This window comes from Schistocerca serialis, chromosome 4, assembly GCF_023864345.2.
Source record: "Schistocerca serialis cubense isolate TAMUIC-IGC-003099 chromosome 4, iqSchSeri2.2, whole genome shotgun sequence".
In the NCBI taxonomy this organism is placed as follows: domain Eukaryota; kingdom Metazoa; phylum Arthropoda; class Insecta; order Orthoptera; family Acrididae; genus Schistocerca; species Schistocerca serialis.
Window position 1 is genome coordinate 303,727,097 of NC_064641.1, and position 15,886 is coordinate 303,742,982.

At 47.1% G+C, this 15,886-nt stretch overlaps 1 protein-coding gene across 1 annotated transcript in view; it reads right to left on the reverse strand.

Annotated features, from left to right (window-relative positions):
* Positions 1 to 15,886, reverse strand: part of LOC126473961 (polyadenylate-binding protein 2) — a 122,622-nt gene that overhangs the window by 38,565 nt on the left and 68,171 nt on the right. The gene's annotated exons all lie outside the window — the stretch shown is intronic.

Here is a 15,886-nt window from a genome sequence, read left to right on the forward strand (position 1 = left end):
CGTCTACAACGCCGACGCCGCCTGTAGCAGATCATCAAGTCACACTGGGTGAGCAAACTTTGACTTTTCTTCAATTGTGCAATGTAAGACTTTTGAGTAGGGGGTACTGTGAATGTTGACTCAACTTAAGGCTCAGAAGAATAAGATGGAAGGGGATAATCAACAATCAGAAGAGCATGTTGGGGCTATGGGGATAGGAAACCCAGGACCTGATTTGGGTGAATCAATGAATTTTATCAAAACTCAGTTTGAGTCACAGAACACAAGACAAGACGAACTGAAGGCAGAATTAAATTCTGAACTATCTTTACAGAACTCAGAATTAAAGTCTAAATTAGATTTACAGAACACTCAAATGCAACACCTCAAGTTAGACTTGATGAAAGAATTGTCTGCTCTCTAAGTGAAAGAGTAAATATTTTGTTTAAAGGCTTAGAGGAGAGACAGGAGAAAAATTTAAGGGAAATAGCCCAGAAATTAGAGTATGATGTAGACTGTAAATGTAGTAGCCTAGAAACCGGAGTCAACGAAAATTTTGATTCCTTGAAAGATGTCTGTAAGGTCACATCTGATGTCGTTAAACAGGAATTATGTAACATTAAAACAAATGTACATAAACAAGATAAATTGCTCCCATTAGTTCAGACACAAATTTCAGGAGTTAGCTCACGTTTAGAAACTGTAGAACAAAATCTCAAAGAAAAGTTAACTACAACTGAGTAGTTCAGTCTAACCGGTATAGAGGAACAGGTGGATGAGCTGATAGAACGAAAAGTGGAAGAAAAATTAAGCGTTGACATTCCTTCGCCTATAATGACCTCCGAATTAGATCATAGTAAAAAAGACCTAGATAAACTAAGAAGGGAATTCAAAATTATTCAGGAGAAACTTGAAAAGAGTACAGTGTCTCAAAATCTTGTTCTAAATAAAGAAATAATTAACAATTTGCAATGGGGATCGAATTCAGGCTTTTCCCGACAGTTCCCTAGGTTTAAACCCCACTCATTTCTTAAAACGATTTAATCAGGCCATGCCTAAAAGTTGGGAAGAGGCTAAGAAAATAGAATTTGTGATAGGTTATTTGGAGGGTGAATCTTCAGAAAGGAGCACAATAAACATAGAGAAATTCATGTCCTGGGAAGACTTTCAAAGAAAATTTAATAAAAAATATTTGTCTTCCAGTGCACAAGAGAAGTTAATTTCAGATTTATGGGACCCGAAATACTACAGCAACGCATGGGGCTCGATGCGTATTTCGACTCGCACGTGACAAGGGCCAAGTATTTAGACAAACCAATAGAGGAGAAAGGAATGTATAATGTTAAAGATATAGAGAGATATGTACAAAACCCCCAGGGACGTTGACATTCTGTGTTAACGGGCAGAGTGATGACCACCGTTTCCCGAATTGGATTCGGTGTTGCTTCTACTTTAGTTTTCCTGCAATAGATTCCCGTCACTTCTTCAACTATTCTGTCATCTATTCTCTTACTATAAATCCATAACCGGTCTTTTCACGTCAGCCTGAAACGACTGTACTGACAACTGGGTTCAGGGTTATCTCATTTTCGAGTTCTGAAAAGGTAAAACCCGTAGATGTAATCTACGAAGGCTAGGTCCCCAAAGACTTGACATAAATTTATTAACTTTGTAACTGCGTTTGGATCTGGAGATATTCCGCTGAGGAAGTGTGCTGAAAACAGAAGGGTAATCTCATATGAGAGTTCCGCAAGGGTAAAACCCGGGGAGTGTGTTCCCGAGAGTGTTCAAAATGGTTCAAATGGCTCTGAGCACTATGGGACTTAACTGCTGTGGTCATCAGTCCCCTAGAACTTAGAACTACTTAAACCTGACTAACCTAAGAACATCACACACATCCATGCCCGAGGCAGGATTCGAATCTGCGACCGTAGCAGTCGCACTGTTCCGGACTGAGCGCCTAGAACCGCTAGACCACCGCGGCCGGCCCCGAGAGTGTTATCTGGTAGTCTCTGTACTTCTAGATAGAACATTATAAACGCCAGTGTTGAGGGAAACTGGCATAATTCAGTGTTACACGATGTTTAAATTTTTATAAAACACTTTGTACCTTTTGTAAAGTATGATGTGATGGGGGGAGGGTTTGTACTCAATTTTTGTATAAGGGGTGGGTAGTGTAGGCATAGACACGACCAACACTACACAAACACCACACCCTTCATACAGCCCCCACAAACAAGTGTGACTGGTTCTTCACCATTTGCCATTCCATAGGAGTTGCTAAGATCTTTTCTTCGGGGACATCTAAGGTGATGGTGATAATGTCCGTTCTGTAGGAGACGCCGAACATCATACCTCCTCCGGCTTCTCACTTACGTACTGGCGAAGTGGGGATCCTGGGGAAGGGGGGAGGGAAGGGTATCATGTCTTTGGGGCTATCTTCTTTCATTCTTCGATCTTAGCAACCAACTCTATTATTTCTTTCCTTACTTCTCTTCAGAGTACCAATTATCTTTCCCTCTATCCACATTCATATACTTCTATCGCTGAAGTCGTCCTCTTTTCCGGGATTTATATAAATCTTTAACTAAGAACCTTAGCTGGCCGAAGAACCAGGACACACAATCACACTTTATTACTCAGTCAATTGAAGACAAACACACAGACAAGAAACACCAGATAAGAAGTGACAACCGTCACATGTGAGAGGGGGAAGTAATGCTAGTCAAGGACTAGAGCACTTGGTTATGAGGATGATGGTTACACTTCTCAGAGGGAATGATGCATTTAGAGTCAATTAAAATAAACTGTTCCTAGATGTGGTAGTGCCTTGTAGAATAAGTAGGGCTAAGGGAAGATAAAAAGTTAAGCCAGAGAAGGAAAACACTACCAGAACCTGTATCAACAGATGGAGTTCATAAGTTTCTGAGGATAAGAATAGGATTCTGCATCCCAAATAGTCTGATAAGAAACAATAGAGTAATAAAAAATAGGTGCAGAATAATTAAGTGTTAAAGCTATGGAAGCAATCTGCAAGAAAAAGGAATCAAGGAGGACATGTATATTTGACCAGGTAATTTTAAAGAGAATTGTATGAAGAGGTATATGCCAGAGGAGTGACTATGAACACTGTTGAGAGAGGATAAGGAGGGCGGACCCGATATTGTTGGATTTGAGAGAAAGTGATAGGTAGGCAGACCCGGAGGAGGCTGACCTATACTGTGCGGGCAGGGGCACCAGAAGGGGATTGACCTGTGCCATAGTTTTTAAGTAAGTGGAAGGGGCGTACCTACCTGTATGTGAGGATAGGATCATACCTTATGTCATTGATAGATACTGTACCCACAGGAAATGGGAGATATCGTAATTCTAAATTATTGTGGAAAAGTTTCCCCTGGTAACTTTGAATTCTTTTTTTCCTTATCTAGAGATGAAGCATTCTGAAAGAACAGGTGGTTACTATTGCAACCATAGAGTAAAGAAGGAAAGAGTTATTTAATGAGAACAACACCACAAATTTGTGACTGGCTAAGGGGAGGGATTTATTTTGCACAATCCTAAAATAGCCTTGAAGGAAGGCTTATATTTGATTAACTGGTCAAGATTTGTCGTATCTTAAATTGCTTGTACTACTAAGTCCATTGGTAAAATGACTGACCATCTGAGGGAACGATAGCAATGAGACAAACGTATTTTTTATTTCTGTGCTAAAGGTTTTGTGTGAATAATAAGTGCAAAAGATATTACATGTTGTATCTAAAATAACGAGTGTTCGAGCTAAGGGGAGGGATATGTAGTGCCCCTAGAATTTTACGAAAGTCTGGAGTCACTTGTGTTCTGGCTGCTTCGAACACACGTTATTTTGTAGTGGGTTGTAGCATAAACAGATACACACTGCCGCAGAACGTTACTTGTGCAGGCTAACTGAGAAAGAAGAGCAAATCCGGGCCAACAAGCGACGCGCTCGGTTGCAGCAAAGAGAAAAGAAAAACTTCTGGCCCAGAATTCCGTGGACGAATTTCATGCGCGGAAAACATTGGTGATTGTTTTGTGTTGTGGAGAGACAACGGAAGAAAAAAAATTATTATTATTAATAGTGACTTGGTCTCGAGCAGATGGACATGTATATTAGTATTGTATCATTGAGAAAAAACGTTATTTAATTTGGTTGAATTCAGTTGTGTGCGAATTCCCTAAGAAAGTGTGGGCTTACTGTTTAACTTGGCGGTGAAGTGGTGTATTGAATTTTGAATAAAGAATATGTTAACAGCAATTGAATTTTGAGAGTGTCTTTATTTGGACTAGATAATAGGATTTTGGAATTTTCTTCAAAATATAGAATCTTCAGAGAAGAGTTTGATGCAAGCAGAAGACGCCGGAACTGCGGGGAAGCTGAGCCTGTATCCGGCATTCAAGTTCACACTGATAGTCCAAGGAGCGCGGCTCTAAGTTTTAGAGAAGGCACCACACACCGAGAACAGCGATGCAGCATGCACTCATCGTTTTCCAGGTTGCACACAAGTTTCTGTAGAAGTTCCGTGTACGGTTCTTTCACATATGCAGCATGCATTAACAGTATTACGTGCATACACATACATTATGCATTCCATGACTGTTTACAGTAACACATTCTTTTGGCCTAAGTTCACAAAATTTAGTAAAACCAATTATATCTTCAGGGTATTTTTCTCTGACAGCTAAGTATACATCTTTCAGATTATGTAAAATTATTCTTTTTGTCTTATACACTTTTTTGCCATTTTCTGAAGGGACAGACAGACAGTCTTTTTTTGTTAGCACAAATGCAACTTGTATCATCTTCATCTTCAGAGTAAAAATTCTCGACATGTTTTTCCACATCCTTACCTATTCTGTTTCCCACTTTATAACTCCCTTTTGACAAAATACCATTTTCTTTTAGCAATATTCAGTAGTGTTAAAAAACATTTGAATTTTTTCTTTACTCCATGAAGCTGGTGCTAAGGTAAGTATTTGTAGTTTTTCTTTAACAGAACTTCTGCTAAATATCTCTTCAAGTTTTTGCATTAAAATATTACAGTCTGTAAATTCAGTACTGCCAGTTTCTTCAGACAGATTTTTCACCAGAACATGTAGCACTTCTGATGCTGTTTGCTGGAATTTTAAAGCTAAGTGACGAGACTTGGATCAAATGTATTCTGGACACCTGTCTTGTGCTCTCTTGGTAACCTTAAATGGTGAAATTTCAAGTAATTCACAACTTTCATTAAGTTTTTGAAGAGCTGTAGATGGATCTGGTGTACATCCTTGATCTTCCAACTTCACATTCATCCATCCCTGGAAGGTTATCCCCCATATGATATAAAATGTCCTTACGACACGTTATGCACAGCTTGGTACCTGGGATAAGTCCAAGGGTTTTATATTTCCTTGCCGTGGTTTAAGAAATAGGTTTCATAGATTTCTTAGCAGTCTTTATACCACGCTTCTTAAAAGGGTCTGTCTTCAAAAGTTCCCAAATACAGCCTTTTGTGAGAAGAACAAACACACTCGATATTTTCACAGGTGCTTCTTAGCTTCAATAATTCAATATCAGCTTGATTCAGGCTTCACATATCTATTAAGTCAAGCTCTTCACTGCTACTACTATTCTTCTGACACAGAACTGCTGACATAAAACCTAAAGAACATTTGTTTTCCATTGTGATTTTTAATCAACTGTGTATGTTGCAGAAAAGAACTGGAAGGTTTGAAACTTTTTCTTGTTCTCTAATTAGTCAAGAATGTACTATGAAGAATCTGTAAGGGGAAAATGAGAAAGAGTTAATGACCTCTTTATTAAGTGATCTCTAATGTTCACATTATGGAACCAGACAGAATGGCTGCTTATGTAAGAAGCACAAAATCAAGACAAAGTCCTTCAGATATATAAAGTGCACAGAAACACAAAAACCTAACACACATAGCCTATGTTGCACGTGAGTGTCGCTGCTACGCTTAATTTTACATTGTTGTTTCATGTATTGTTGAATTTGAAGCAATTAATTATTACAGCATTATTTAAAAAGTATAAAATCTGACAATAGAGGACAAACACCCTTCTGATTTTTTTATGTTGAAAAGTATGGCAGTAGGAATTATTTAAACAAAAATTCAGATGGTGAAACTTGTGATTCTGCTGAAAAAAAATTCCTGAAATTTGCAAAAAAAAAAATTGGTGAGAAATTACATTAATTACATATTTTCAAACATTTGTTGCTTAGACACAGCACTTTAATAATTTTTACATTATAGCTCTATTCTTTTACTTTCCAATGACACCAAATTGAATAAAATTGATTCATAAATAAAAAAGTTATAGTGGTTACAAACTTAAAGGCACTTCGTTTTTCAAAGCCAGTTTGCAGCAGGGGCCCATATTTCAAAATGGTCTCCTAATTACAATCTTGATCAAAAAATTCCAGAAAAAAATAATTTAACACTAACTCATTATGTACTTTCTTACACTACATTTTCAGAAAAATCTGTCACAAGGGCAATGGCCACTGGGTGATTTCACATGAAATTACTCCATTATTAAACTGTGAACACAAAAAATAGGGTCAATGCTGAAGCCTGCTAATAAATATTAAAGACGAAGATCACTCTAAACATTATGAGAATCTCTGGGTTTCAATCCATTATTGCACTACACTTTAAGAAATATCTGGAACAGTGACATTCTATATAATCCATAGCTGTAAGTTTCAACAACATGTGACAATTGGAGGTGCCTGAACTGCTATGCTTTGTACAGTACACTGTTACTAGCAAACACTCCTGGGAAAGATGAGCTTTTCAAATACAATCATTTCTTGTGACTAGGAATCAGTTTGAGTGTGGCTCTGATCTTCAGCAATTAGGTATGAGATTCCTCTCACTGCCTGTCAGTTGTTTTAACAAATTCTGACTTTAAAGACAGAGAATGACACGTGCACACCGTTTGATGTTGCATAGAGCCCGAGTGGTTTCACCTGGAAGAGAAGGTGGTCACACAAGTTATGGACCCCTATCGAACATGCGGGCGAGTAAGCAGGAACAACAAGAAGCGATTCGATTTTTGGCGGTGGAGGGAGTTGGAGGCCATGAAATGTATCAACGGATGAAGGCTCTGTACAGTGAGTACAGTCCGCATCATTCAAGTGTTGTGGAATAGCGCAAATGATTTCTTGAGGGGCGTAAGTCACTGGAAGATGACAGGTTATCATCACACCAGAAATGGTTGCTGAAATGACTGCTATAGTCTTTGATAACCGCAGTGGACGAGATTCATCGGTTACTGGGTATTAGCCTGGGCACCGCCATACGATAATGCATTATGTGCATAAGTGAAGGGGGGAAAGAAAGTGAAGGTGGGGAGGGGGGGGGAGAAAGTGAAGGGGGGGGGGGGAGAAAGTGAAGGTGAGGGGGGGGCGAGAAAGTAAAGGTGGGGGGGCGGAGAAAAAGCAAAGGTGGGGGGGGCGGAGAAAAAGCAAAGGTGGGGGGGGCGGAGAAAAAGCAAAGGTGGGGGGCGGAGAAAAAGTAAAGGTGGGGGGCGGAGAAAAAGTAAAGGTGGGGGGGCGAGAGAAAAAGTAAAGGTGAGGGGGGGGAGAGAAAAAGTAAAGGTGGGGGGGGGAGAGAAAAAGTAAAGGTGGGGGGGGAGAGAAAAAGTAAAGGTGGGGGGGAGAGAAAAAGTAAAGGTAGGGGGGGAGAGAAAAAGTAAAGGTGGGGGGGGAGAGAAAAAGTAAAGGTGGGGGGGGGGGAGAGAAAAAGTAAAGGTGGGGGGGGGAGAAAAAGTAAAGGTGGGGGGGGGGGGAAGTAAAGGTGGGGGGGGGGAAGTAAAGGTGGGGGGGGGGGGGGGAGAAAAAGTAAAGGTGGGGGGGGGGAGAAAAAGTAAAGGTGGGGGGGGGAGAAAAAGTAAAGGTGGGGGGGAGCGGGGGGGGGGGAGAAAAAGTAAAGGTGGGGGGGAGGGGGGGAGAGAAAAAGTAAAGGAGGGGGGAGAAAAAGTAAAGGAGGGGGGAGAAAAAGTAAAGGCGGGGGAGAAAAAGTAAAGGTGGGGGGGGAGAAAAAGTAAGCGTCAAGGGGGGGGGGGGGAATAAGGGTGGGGGGGGGGGGAAGTAAAGGTGGGGGGGAGAAAAAGTAAAGGTGGGGGGGAGAAAAAGTAAAGGTGGGGGGGAGAAAAAGTAAAGGTGGGGGGGGGGGAGAAAAAGTAAAGGTGGGGGGGGGGAGAAAAAGTAAAGGTGGGGGGGGAGAAAAAGAAAAGGTGTGGGGGAGAAGAAAAAGAAAAGGTGGGGGGAGAGAAAAAGTAAAGGTGGGGGGGAGAAAAAGTAAAGGTGGGGGGGGGGAGAAAAAGTAAAGGTGGGGGGGGGAGAAAAAGTAAAGGTGGGGGGGGGAGAAAAAGTAAAGGTGGGGGGGGGGAGTAAAGGTGTGGGAGGGGGCAGAAAAAGTAAAGGTGGGGGGAAGAAAAAGTGAAGGTGGGGGGGGGGGGAAGGTGAAGGTGAGGAGGAGGGAGGGGAGAAAAGGTGAAGGTGGTGGGACGGCGGCAAAAAGGTGAAGGTGGGGGGGGCGAAAAGGTGAAGGTGGGGGGGGGGGGGCGAAAAGGGGAAGGCGGTGTGGGGGGGGAGAAAAAGTAAAGGTGGGGGGAAAGTAAAGGTGGGGGGAGAAAAAGTAATGGTGGGGGGGGAGGAAAAGTAAAGGTGGGGGGGGGGAGGAAAAGTAAAGGTGGGGGGGGGGGGAGAAAAAGTAAAGGTGGGGGGGGGGAAGTAAAGGTGGGGGGGGAAGTAAAGGTGGGGGGGGGGGGAGAAAAAGTAAAGGTGGGGGGGGGAGAAAAAGTAAAGGTGGGGGGGGGGGAGAAAAAGTAAAGGTGGGGGGGAGCGGGGGGGGGGAGAAAAAGTAAAGGTGGGGGGGAGGGGGGGAGAGAAAAAGTAAAGGAGGGGGGAGAAAAAGTAAAGGAGGGGGGAGAAAAAGTAAAGGCGGGGGAGAAAAAGTAAAGGTGGGGGGGGAGTAAAGGTGTGGGGGGGGAGTAAAGGTGTGTGTGGGGGGGGGGAGAAAAGTAAAGGAGGGGGGGGGAGAAAAGTAAAGGAGGGGGGGGAGAAAAGTAAAGGAGGGGGGGGGAGAAAAGTAAAGGAGGGGGGGGGGGGAGAAAAGTAAAGGAGGGGGGGAGAAAAAGTAAAGAAGGGGGGAGAAAAAGTAAAGGTGGAGGGGGAGAAAAAGTAAAGGTGGGGGGGCAGAAAAAGTAAAGGTGGGGGTGGGGGGAGAAAAAGTAAAGGTGGGGGTGGGGGGAGAAAAAGTAAAGGTGGGGGTGGGGGGAGAAAAAGTAAAGGTGGGGGGGAGAAAAAGTAAAGGTGGGGGGGAGAAAAAGTAAAGGTGGGGGGGAGAAAAAGTAAAGGTGGGGGGGGGGGGAGAAAAAGTAAAGGTGGGGGGGGGGGAGAAAAAGTAAAGGTGGGGGGGGGAGAAAAAGTAAAGGTGTGGGGGAGAAGAAAAAGAAAAGGTGGGGGGAGAGAAAAAGTAAAGGTGGGGGGGAGAAAAAGTAAAGGTGGGGGGGGGAGAAAAAGTAAAGGTGGGGGGGGAGAAAAAGTAAAGGTGGGGGGGGGGGAGAAAAAGTAAAGGTGGGGGGGGGAGTAAAGGTGTGGGAGGGGGCAGAAAAAGTAAAGGTGGGGGGAAGAAAAAGTGAAGGTGGGGGGGGGGAAGGTGAAGGTGAGGAGGAGGGAGGGGAGAAAAGGTGAAGGTGGTGGGACGGCGGCAAAAAGGTGAAGGTGGGGGGGGCGAAAAGGTGAAGGTGGGGGGGGGCGAAAAGGGGAAGGCGGTGTGGGGGGGGAGAAAAAGTAAAGGTGGGGGGAAAGTAAAGGTGGGGGGGAGAAAAAGTAATGGTGGGGGGGGAGGAAAAGTAAAGGTGGGTGGGGGAGAAAAAGTAAAGGTGGGTGGGGGAAGTAAAGGTGTGGGGGGAGAAAAAGTATAGGTGGGGGGGGTGACAAGTAAAGGTGGGGGGGGGGGCAAAGTAAAGGTGGCGGGGGGCGGCGAAAAGGTGAAAGCGGAGGGGGGGGCGAAAAGGTGAAAGCGGATGGGGGGGCGAAAAGGTGAAAGCGGATGGGGGGGCGAAAAGGTGAAAGCGGATGGGGGGGCGAAAAGGTGAAAGCGGAGGGGGGCCGAAAAGGTGAAAGCGGAGGGGGTGGCGAAAAGGTGAAAGCGGAGGGGGTGGCGAAAAGGTGAAAGCGGAGGGGGTGGCGAAAAGGTGAAAGCGGAGGGGGGGGGCGAAAAGGTGAAAGCGGAGGGGGGGGGGCGAAAAGGTGAAAGCGGAGGGGGGGGCGAAAAGGTGAAAGCGGAGGGGGGGGCGAAAAGGTGAAAGCGGAGGGGGGGGCGAAAAGGTGAAAGCGGAGGGGGGGGGCGAAAAGGTGAAAGCGGAGGGGGGGGCGAAAAGGTGAAAGCGGAGGTGGGGGGCCAAAAGGTGAAAGCGGAGGTGGGGGGCCAAAAGGTGAAAGCGGAGGGGGGGCGAAAAGGTGAAAGCGGAGGGGGGGGCAAAAAGGTGAAAGCGGGGGGGGGGCAAAAAGGTGAAAGCGGAGGGGGGGGGGCAAAAAGGTGAAAGCGGAAGGGGGGGGCAAAAAGGTGAAAGCGGAGGGGGGGGCAAAAAGGTGAAAGCGGAGGGGGGGGGCGAAAAGGTGAAAGCGGAGGGGGAGGGATGAAAAGGTGAAAGCGGAGGGGGAGGGCGAAAAGGTGAAAGCGGAGGGGGAGGGCGAAAAGGTGAAAGCGGAGGGGGAGGGCGAAAAGGTGAAAGCGGAGGGAGGGCGAAAAGGTGAAAGCGGAGGGAGGGCGAAAAGGTGAAAGCGGAGGGAGGGCGAAAAGGTGCAAGCGGAGGGGGGGGCGAAAAGGTGCAAGCGGAGGGGGGGGGGCGAAAAGGTGCAAGCGGAGGGGGGGGGCGAAAAGGTGAAAGCGGAGGGGGGGGGCGAAAAGTGAAAGCGGAGGGGGGGGTGCGGAAAGGTGAAAGCGCAGGGAGGGCGGAAAGGTGAAAGCGGGGGGAGGGCGGAAAGGTGAAAGCGGGGGGAGGGCGGAAAGGTGAAAGCGGGGGGAGGGCGGAAAGGTGAAAGCGGGGGGAGGGCGGAAAGGTGAAAGCGGGGGGAGGGCGGAAAGGTGAAAGCGGGGGGAGGGCGGAAAGGTGAAAGCGGGGGGAGGGCGAAAAGGTGTAATCGGGAGGGGGGGGCGAAAAGGTGTAATCGGGAGGGGGGGGCGAAAAGGTGTAATCGGGAGGGGGGGGCGAAAAGGTGTAATCGGGAGGGGGGGGCGGAAAGGTGTAATCGGGAGGGGGGGGCGGAAAGGTGTAATCGGGAGGGGGGCGGAAAGGTGTAATCGGGAGGGGGGGCGGAAAGGTGTAATCGGGAGGGGGGGCGGAAAGGTGTAATCGGGAGGGGGGGCGGAAAGGTGTAATCGGGAGGGGGGGCGGAAAGGTGTAATCGGGAGGGGGGGCGGAAAGGTGTAATCGGGAGGGGGGGCGGAAAGGTGTAATCGGGAGGGGGGGCGGAAAGGTGTAATCGGGAGGGGGGGCGGAAAGGTGTAATCGGGAGGGGGGGCGGAAAGGTGTAATCGGGAGGGGGGGCGGAAAGGTGTAATCGGGAGGGGGGGCGGAAAGGTGTAATCGGGAGGGGGGGCGGAAAGGTGTAATCGGGAGGGGGGGCGGAAAGGTGTAATCGGGAGGGGGGGGCGGAAAGGTGTAATCGGGAGGGGGGGCGGAAAGGTGTAATCGGGGAGGGGGGCGGAAAGGTGTAATCGGGGAGGGGGGCGGAAAGGTGTAATCGGGGAGGGGGGCGGAAAGGTGTAATCGGGGAGGGGGGCGGAAAGGTGTAATCGGGGAGGGGGGCGGAAAGGTGTAATCGGGGAGGGGGGCGGAAAGGTGTAATCGGGGAGGGGGGCGGAAAGGTGTAATCGGGGAGGGGGGCGGAAAGGTGTAATCGGGGAGGGGGGCGGAAAGGTGTAATCGGGGAGGGGGGCGGAAAGGTGTAATCGGGGAGGGGGGCGGAAAGGTGTAATCGGGGAGGGGGGCGGAAAGGTGTAATCGGGGAGGGGGGCGGAAAGGTGTAATCGGGGAGGGGGGCGGAAAGGTGTAATCGGGGAGGGGGGCGGAAAGGTGTAATCGGGGAGGGGGGCGGAAAGGTGTAATCGGGGAGGGGGGCGGAAAGGTGTAATCGGGGAGGGGGGCGGAAAGGTGTAATCGGGGAGGGGGGCGGAAAGGTGTAGTCGGGAGTGGGGGCGGAAAGGTGTAATCGGGAGGGGGGGCGGGGGCGGGGAGATTACGGAGTTGGGGGCGGGGAGAGAATACGGAGTTGGGGGCGGGGAGAGAATACGGAGTTGGGGGCGGGGAGAGAATACGGAGTTGGGGGCGGGGAGAGAATACGGAGTTGGGGGCGGGGAGAGACTACGGAGTTGGGGGCGGGGAGAGAATACGGAGTTGGGGGCGGGGAGAGAATACGGAGTTGGGGGCGGGGAGAGAATACGGAGTTGGGGGCGGGGAGAGAATACGGAGTTGGGGGCGGGGAGAGAATACGGAGTTGGGGGCAGGGAGAGAATACGGAGTTGGGGGGGTAGAGAATACGAAGTTGGGGGGGGGTAGAGAATACGAAGTTGGGGGGGGGTAGAGAATACGAAGTTGGGGGGGTAGAGAATACGAAGTTGGGGGGGTAGAGAATACGAAGTTGGGGGGGTAGAGAATACGAAGTTGGGGGGGGGAGAGAATACGAAGTTGGGGGGGGGGCAGAGAATATGAAGTTGGGGGGGGGGGGAAGGAATATGAAGTTGGGGGGGGGAAAGAATATGAAGTTGGGCGGGGGAAAGAATATGAAGTTGGGCGGGGGAAAGAATATGAAGTTGGGCGGGGGAAAGAATATGAAGTTGGGGGGGGGGGAGAATATGAAGTTGGGGTGGGAGAGAATATGAAGTTGGGGTGGGAGAGAATATGAAGTTGGGGTGGGAGAGAATATGAAGTTGGGGTGGGAGAGAATATGAAGTTGGGGTGGGAGAGAATATGAAGTTGGGGTGGGAGAGAATATGAAGTTGGGGTGGATGAAGTTGGGGTGGATGAAGTGGGTGGGAGAAAATATGAAGTGGGTGGGAGAGAAAATTAAGTGGGGGGAGAGAAAATAAAGTGGAGGGGAAAAGAAAATGGAGGGGAAAAGAAAATGGAGGGGAAAAGAAAATGAAGTGGAGGGGAAAAGAAAATGAAGTGGAGGGGAAAAGAAAATGAAGTGGAGGGGAAAAGAAAATGAAGTGGAGGGGAAAAGAAAATGAAGTGGAGGGGAAAAGAAAATGAAGTGGAGGGGAAAAGAAAATGAAGTGGAGGGGAAAAGAAAATGAAGTGGAGGGGAAAAGAAAATGAAGTGGAGGGGAAAAGAAAATTAAGTGGAGGGGAAAAGAAAATGAAGTGGAGGGGAAAAGAAAATGAAGTGGAGGGGAAAAGAAAATGAAGTGGAGGGGAAAAGAAAATGAAGTGGAGGGGAAAAGAAAATGAAGTGGAGGGGAAAAGAAAATGAAGTGGAGGGGAAAAGAAAATGAAGTGGAGGGGAAAAGAAAATGAAGTGGAGGGGAAAAGAAAATGAAGTGGAGGGGAAAAGAAAATGAAGTGGAGGGGAAAAGAAAATGAAGTGGAGGGGAAAAGAAAATGAAGTGGAGGGGAAAAGAAAATGAAGTGGAGGGGAAAAGAAAATGAAGTGGGGGGAAAAGAAAATGAAGTGGGGGGAAAAGAAAATGAAGTGGGGGGAAAAGAAAATGAAGTGGGGGGGAAGAAAATGAAGTGGGGGGGAAGAAAATGAAGTGGGGGGGAAGAAAATGAAGTGGGGGGGGAAGAAAATGAAGTGGGGGGGAAGAAAATGAAGTGGGGGGGAAGAAAATGAAGTGGGGGGGGGGAAGAAAATGAAGTGGGGGGGGAAGAAAATGAAGTGGGGGGGGGAAGAAAATGAAGTGGGGGGGAAGAAAATGAAGTGGGGGGAAGAAAATGAAGTGGGGGGAAGAAAATGAAGTGGGGGGAAGAAAATGAAGTGGGGGGAAGAAAATGAAGTGGGGGGAAGAAAATGAAGTGGGGGGAAGAAAATGAAGTGGGGGGAAGAAAATGAAGTGGGGGGAAGAAAATGAAGTGGGGGGAAGAAAATGAAGTGGGGGGAAGAAAATGAAGTGGGGGAAGAAAATGAAGTGGGGGAAGAAAATGAAGTGGGGGAAGAAAATGAAGTGGGGGAAGAAAATGAAGTGGGGGAAGAAAATGAAGTGGGGGAAGAAAATGAAGTGGGGGGGAAGAAAATGAAGTGGGGGGGGAAGAAAATGAAGTGGGGGGGGAAGAAAATGAAGTGGGGGGGAAGAAAATGAAGTGGGGGGGAAGAAAATGAAGTGGGGGGAAAGAAAATGAAGTGGGGGGAAAGAAAATGAAGTGGGGGGAAAGAAAATGAAGTGGGGGGAAAGAAAATGAAGTGGGGGGAAAGAAAATGAAGTGGGGGGAAAAGAAAGTGAAGTGGGGGGGAAAAGAAAGTGAAGTGGGGGGGAAAAGAAAGTGAAGTGGGGGTAAAAGAAAATGAAGTGGGGGGAAAAGAAAATGAAGTGGGGGGAAAAGAAAATGAAGTGGGGGGAAAAGAAAATGAAGTGGGGGGAAAAGAAAATGAAGTGGGGGGAAAAGAAAATGAAGTGGGGGGAAAAGAAAATGAAGTGGGGGGAAAAGAAAATGAAGTGGGGGAAAAAGAAAATGAAGTGGGGGAAAAAGAAAATGAAGTGGGGGAAAAAGAAAATGAAGTGGGGGGGGAAGAAAATGAAGTGGGGGGAAAGAAAATGAAGTGGGTGAAAAGAAAATAAAGTGGGGGGGGGAGAAAGTGAAGTGGGGGGGGAGAAAATGAAGTGGGAGGGGAAGATAATGAAGGGAGGGGAAGAAAATGAAGTGGGAGGGGAAGAAAATGAAGTGGGAGGGGAAGAAAATGAAGTGGGAGGGGAAGAAAATGAAGTGGGAGGGGAAGAAAATGAAGTGGGAGGGGAAGAAAATGAAGTAAATGTAGTGGGGGGGAAAAGAAAATGATTTGGAGGCGAAAAGAAAACGTAGTGGTGAGAAAAAGAAAACTTAGTGGTGAGAAAGAGAAAACGTAGTGGTGAGAAAGAGAAAACGTAGTGGTGAGAAAGAGAAAACGTAGTGGTGAGAAAGAGAAAACGTAGTGGTGAGAAAGAGAAAACGTAGTGGTGAGAAAGAGAAAACGTAGTGGTGAGAAAGAGAAAACGTAGTGGTGAGAAAGAGAAAACGTAGTGGTGAGAAAGAGAAAACGTAGTGGAGAGAAAGAGAAAACGTAGTGGTGAGAAAGAGAAAACGTAGTGGTGAGAAAGAGAAAACGTAGTGGTGAGAAAGAGAAAACGTAGTGGTGAGAAAGAGAAAACGTAGTGGTGAGAAAGAGAAAACGTAGTGGTGAGAAAGAGAAAACGTAGTGGTGAGAAAGAGAAAACGTAGTGGTGAGAAAGAGAAAACGTAGTGGTGAGAAAGAGAAAACGTAGTGGTGAGAAAGAGAAAACGTAGTGGTGAGAAAGAGAAAACGTAGTGGTGAGAAAGAGAAAACGTAGTGGTGAGAAAGAGAAAACGTAGTGGTGAGAAAGAGAAAACGTAGTGGTGAGAAAGAGAAAACGTAGTGGTGAGAAAGAGAAAACGTAGTGGTGAGAAAGAGAAAACGTAGTGGTGAGAAAGAGAAAACGTAGTGGTGAGAAAGAGAAAATGTAGTGGTGAGAAAAAGAAAATGTAGTGAGGGGAGGGGGGGAAGAAAATGAAGTGGGGGGAAAAGAAAATGAAGTGGGGGGAAAAGAAAATGAAGTGGGGCGGAAAAGAAAATGAAGTGGGACGGAAAAGAAAATGAAGTGGAAATGTTTAAGGATAAAACATTTGGGACTGACACCATTAGACAGAACAGTCTAA